This window comes from Myodes glareolus, chromosome 3, assembly GCF_982192425.1.
Source record: "Myodes glareolus chromosome 3, mMyoGla1.1, whole genome shotgun sequence".
Lineage (NCBI taxonomy): Eukaryota > Metazoa > Chordata > Mammalia > Rodentia > Cricetidae > Myodes > Myodes glareolus.
The window spans coordinates 74,304,313-74,310,436 of NC_142028.1; the positions used below are offsets into that span (position 1 = coordinate 74,304,313).

At 42.1% G+C, this 6,124-nt stretch overlaps 1 pseudogene; it reads left to right on the forward strand.

Annotated features, from left to right (window-relative positions):
- The first annotated feature begins 513 nt into the window (after window positions 1–513).
- Window positions 514–1,458, forward strand: LOC148122691 (olfactory receptor 2A12-like; annotated as a pseudogene).
- The last annotated feature ends 4,666 nt before the right edge of the window (window positions 1,459–6,124 follow it).

Here is a 6,124-nt window from a genome sequence, read left to right on the forward strand (position 1 = left end):
CCTGTCTCTGCCTTCCCAGAGCTGGAATGAGAGTGAAGGACTGCATATTCTAAGTCATACGTTATATGGTATATCAGAAGTACCATGAGATGCTTTAGATAGCTATCATAATTCTGAGACGTGAGTGTCATCAGCCTCATTTAATAGATGAAGAGACGAAGACATTGGGAGGTTCAGTAACTTGAGAAGTGTGCATAAAACCTGAACAGTGTGCTAGGAATCCACACCCATGTCTTTCTTTTTAAATTAAAAGTCTTATTTATTTTATGTACATGGGTTTTTGCCTATCTGAATGTCTGTGCATAATGTTTAATCCAGGCCTGTGGAGTGAGAAGAGGGCATCAGATCATCTGGAACTAGAGTCACAGACATCTATGAGCTCTCTGGTTCCTGGAAAAGCAGTTAGTACTCTTAATCTCTGAGCCATTTCTCCTGCATCTTCTCTGTCTGCTTTTATAGCTGGAAATCATGAAGTGATAAATACAAGAATGTGATTCTTGTTCAGGTCCCACCATGTGGATGATCCCAGGGTAGAACCAAAGTTAGGTTTCTGAGTTTATTCTGCTTGGCTTCTTCAGTGACCCCATGATCAACAGCATCCTCTTCATTGTGTTTCTTCTCATCTACCTGAGCTTAATCATCGGCAATGGGCTCATCACCCTGCTGATCTGCCTGGACACACAGCTGCACACTCCCATGTACTTCTTCCTCTGTATACTCGCCAAGTTGGATATGGGCTATGTCACCACCACGGCCCAGATGTTGGCTCATCTTCTTGCTAAATATCAGGCTGTCTCCTTTGCTGACTGCTGGTTGCAGATGTATGTGTTTGGTGCCCTGGCTACTATTGAGTGTGCCTTGTTTGTTGTCATGGCTTATGACAGATATGTGGCCATTTGCCACCCACTTAGTTATACTGTCATCCTCAACTGGGGACTACATATCATTTGCAGTTGGAACTTGGATCTGTGGTTTCTTCCTTTCCCTAATACATACTTTCTTTACCATGAATCTGCCATATTGTGGGACTTAAAGGGTTAACCACTACTTTTGTGAAAGCCCTTCAGTGTATAGCCTGGCTTGTATGAATACCCACCTCATTGAGATGGTGGACCAGGTCTTGAGTTCTTTTCTGATCGTTACTTCCATTTTCCTCATCGTGGCCTCCTTCATTCATATTGCCGTGGCTATTCTGAATATCAAGTCTACCCAGGGACACTGCAAGGCTTTCTTAATTAACATGTGCTTCCCATCTGACTGTGGTCACTTTCTTCTATGTTCCATTCACTTATATCTGCATGAAGCCCAATTCCAACTACTCCCCTGAGCAAGACAAGCAGATCTCTCTTTTACAATGCCCTTATGGCCTTGCTCAACCCTTTGGTTTACTGTCTGAGGAACAAAGACATAAAGAAGGCATTTCTCAAGGTGAAGGGACAGAGTAGAGGAGATTGCTGAGTCAGAATTCAAGACAAGCTGAGTTAGAGTATTCAGTGTCTAATACTGGTAGCTCTCCCAAATGTGGTGGCTGGCAAGGGGCAGTACCAACTCTCCTGTAGCCAGTAAAGGTGGGACAAGATCAAGTTTGTAGCTGTAGGTTGGGAGTGACCTTCTGTCCTCTCACATCCATCACGAAGGAGGAATTTATATCCAACATGCCATCCTTGAACAAAAAGAAACGAACGGTGTACAAACTTACAATCACTCAGCTCCTCAATAGTGACCTGATTCTCTGTCCACACATTCTATTGGTCAAAAATTAGTATGATTCAACCTAAGAGCAGGAGTTTTTATATATCAAGAAGTAATACGTTTTCTATAGCCATGATCTGATATGTCGGTGCCTCTACTTAGAAGGCAGCAAGCCATGTGCATTATGTAATCTGGTGTAGTTTCCAGAAAACAACAGCATATCTCTACATGAACACAAAACATGCCAAATGGATAGCATGACTCTAAAGACAGCAGAAGACTGAGATACTATATGCTAAGTAGCACTTCATGTGTTGTCAGGACGGAAGTAAGCTGATAGACTGTTGAACAGAATCAGTATAGTTCAAAGAACTAACTTCACACAAAAATTCAGTGTGGTCTGTGGGGAAACATGATGACTTCTTCTGTCAAATGATACAATGCTGCAATTGAAGGGAGCTGATTTCTCATCAGAATCTCCCAACTTCTACTCCAAATTGCAGGTAGCATCTAAAGGATACTTTCCACCCTTGACTGCTGATTGTTAGCTCCTTTTCTACACTCTGATGGTCGTGGCTGTAGATTTCCTGTCAGCTTCAAAGTAGCTCTTACCTGACTAATTAGTTTCTGAACTATTTTTTTTCTCTACTGAGGCCCCAGTCCCTCTAGTTTTATTCTGTGGCCACATATTTTTGGATAATGTGTACCCTCCATTCATAGTTAATACTCATTACTATTTTTTAAATTTTAATTTTAATTACTTAGGCAATTAATTATTTCCAGCCCAATTACAGTTTCCTCGCCCCCAGTCCTTCCCCACAACTCCCAATCTTTCCCAAGCCCACAATCCATTCCTGCTCATTTTTCTTCAGAAAAGGGCAGGCCTCCCATGTGTATCAGCCAGCCATGGTATATCAGGTTGCAGTAAGACTAGGCACCTCCTTTTCTACTGGGGCTGGTGGCATAAAGGGTCCCCAAAGGGACAGTCCCTGATATCAATAGAACATAGTTCTCTGATATTTGAGCCACATTCCTTCAAGTAGCCATGTGAACTCAGTCCCCCATCTTTCTCTCTTCTCTCTTTTCTCTCTCTCTCTCTCTCTCTCTCTCTCTCTCTCTCTCTCTCTGTGTGTGTGTATGTCTCTCTCCATTTTTCTCCCTACCTACCTGCCTTCCTATCTATCTGTTACAGATAAATATTTCCCCCTTTTTTTGAGTTTTAATACAGAGTTTCTCCATGGAACAACCTGGTTGCTCTCTTTGTAGTCCAGGCTGGACTTGAATTTATGGAGATTTTCCTCCCTCTGCTGTGCTAGTGCTGGTATTAAATGTGTGTGTCTCTTGGTCCAATCCTTGCAGTGGCTTACTGTGCCTCTGAGAACTCTTCTTGGTCTCCTCTGTACTGTCACTTGCTGTAAGACAATGGTCTTGTACTCTGTTAAGTTTTGTCACTTGTATTGGTTTAATAAAACTCTAAAACTCTGATTGGCCAGTATCTAGGCAGGAAGTCTAGGTGGGGTGATCAGAATAGGAGAATTCTGAGAAGAGGAAAGGCTCAGTCTGCAGTTGTCACCCAAAGGAAGCAAAATGAGACTCCCTCACTGATAAAAGGTACCAAGTCACGTGGCTAAACCAGACAAGAATTATGGGTTAATGCAAGATGTAAGAATTAATTAATAATAAGCATGAGCTAATAGGCCAATCAGTTTATAATTAATGTAGGCTTCTGCGTGTTTCTTCAGGACTGAACTGCTGTAGGATTGGGCAGGACAGAAACTTTTGTCCACAAAATGGCACCAACATGGACAACTAAACCCACTTAAAACCTGAGAGAGTTTGGGAAGGAATTCTTGACATAAAAAGAACAGAGTTAAGCACAGTTTTTTGGTGGCAGCATTTTCTGAGGTGGGTTCTATTTGCTAGATTCAAGCATGTCTCATTTAAGAGAGGCTTCCTGACTCTGCTTCAGCTGCAAAAACCTTGCAGCTCTTTTAAGGGACTCTCCCATCAAACACTTAAATGGTGTTTATGAATAGCTGACAGTGTGTTTCTTGGTAGTGGAAGGACCTTGAAACTTTATAGAGTTGTAGCAATAAACATTGCTTCCACCAGTACCTCTGCCATAAAGCTAGACTCTCAGAAAGCTAAGGAATGGGGTGGATCCAGTTGTCAAAGCCAAGCTTTAATCTGAGCCCTAAGGCTTAGATAATTAAGGACTCACGTGGTCAGACAAAGATAGATAAACAGTAAAGACAGATTCAGACACAAAAGCCTTCTAAATGGTTTACAGTGTGTTCAAAAATATATGTAGGATTTGGAGAGAAAAGAAAAAGGATAAAGTCCTTAAAAAAGAAAGAGAGTCGTTGGGTGTGGTGTCACATACCTTTAATTCCAGCACTTGAGAGTCAGAAGCAGGTAGAACTGTGTGAGTTCAAGTACAGCCTGGTCTACAGAGTGAGTTCCAGGACAGCCAAAGAAGCACAGAGAAACCCTGACTCAAAAGACCAAATATTAAAAAGAAAAGAAAAGAAAAGAAATAGGGTTTAAAATAAAGCCATGTAAAGATGGAAAATACACGGTTTTGTTCTTTTAAAAATATAATGCAGGCATGCCCCGGCAGGCTCGCAGAGCAGCTGCTAGTTCGACAAGGACAACTGTGTGTCCCTGCAAGATCCCCAGGGTGGCAGGCTGGTCCTGCCATGTGGCCCGGAGAGCAGGCAGGCAGCTGAGCAGGTGCAGCCAATAAAAGGCTTCCTAGACATAGTAAGTAGACATAAGGCTAAACATAATGATGAACATTTATTACTTAAAGAAGAGGGAGATAAAGAAAGGCAGAAATAGAAAGGGGGGGGAAACATGTGTGCACATGCCAAGAGAGGGAACAGAAGGAGAGTTAAGATGGTGACGAGAGGTCAAAAGTGGCTGGGAGTGGGCGTGGCTTGTCCCTTAAAGGGACCAGACCAAAAGAATAACTTTCCCGGATCCTTTTCATAATAAAAAGCAGAAGATTAGACACCACAGTTTGAAGGAATTGGGACAGCAAATTCTCAAGACTACTTCCAGCTGATTTGTGGGCGTCGTCTTTGAGGGGGGGATCCAAGAGAAGGCTGGGTGCTGGTCACATCCTGGCATAGTTGGTCTCTGCTCCCGACAGGTGTCTGTGGCATGGAAATGTCTGGTGTCCCTTGTACATGGTTAAGGTATTGGCAGAACAGAGGACAAACTTAAATTAAGAAAAAAAAATTTTTTCGGACCAGGGAATTGAGGGGTATGTATCTGACCTGTTTAAGGTGGGTTCTTTAATTCGGCTCCCTGGAACTCACAAGAACTCCTTGAGTTTGTAAAAACAGAAGTTTTAGACATATGCATTGTATAATGGCTGTGACATATTTTTGTACAATGAAAAGTATTTTTTATTTGGTGGGTCAACCTGGTAAAACCTCTCAGCCATCAGACTGTCAGAGATCTTTGAGAAGGATAAGATTTTACTTGAGTTACTGATTAAGAAATGACAGAGAACTTATTTGGTTGGCATGCAGAGCCACTCTTTTGGGTCCTCCATGGTCGCTGAAGGTTGCACTTGACCTTTTCTGTTTAGTGCAGGGCCTGTCAGGCTCCAGAAGGCCCTGTGGACTAAGAAATCTGTAGGAAGACAGGCCTACCTTGACTCTGGGCAGCTAGGCTGTTGATTCCAGTGATTCTGTCCACGTCTGGAGGTCTTCAGTTTAGATGAAAGGCAGTTTTGTCCAATGGTCAGTGTTTGACAGTCGAAGCGAACTGCAGATGGATGCTGCTCTGTATCCATTTGCCTGTCTTCTTGGAGGAAACAGAGTGTTGCTGCTAGGAGCCAACCTGTCTCTTTTTGTTATGAAAAGTTTTTTTTTTTTTAAAAAAATAATTAAATAATTAAATATCACATTACCCAGATCTCTGAGCAGTCGAGGCTGTTTATTAGGTATAGCTGTAGTATAGAATCTGTCTGGAAGGTTGGATCTGAGCTTGACTGTACTGGCTCTTAACAGGTAAGATCCACACTCGTAAAAAGACAGACAGAAAGAAAAAACTGTTCGTAATATAAGATTAGTGGCAGAACTGACAATGGTAGAGAACAGCTTAATATTAAATATAAGAGAGTTAAAAGTACATACCAGTTTAAAATATGAGACTTAGGATTTTGTTGTCTGAAATGAGATGTAATGAATAATTATTATGTATAGAAAGAATGAACAGGAATTGGGCAGTGTGCACGCTTTCGATGGGCCCTATCAAAAGCATATCACTATACAAAACACCTGTAATCAGAGTTAATGAGAGGATTTCAGTGAACACCGGGGGAGAGGGAAGGAAGGGCATACATAAAAATGGGAGAGCTTGGTCACATGACCTGGCTCTCGGCCAAGATAGCGATAAAGTCACCTGACCCCAGTGAATA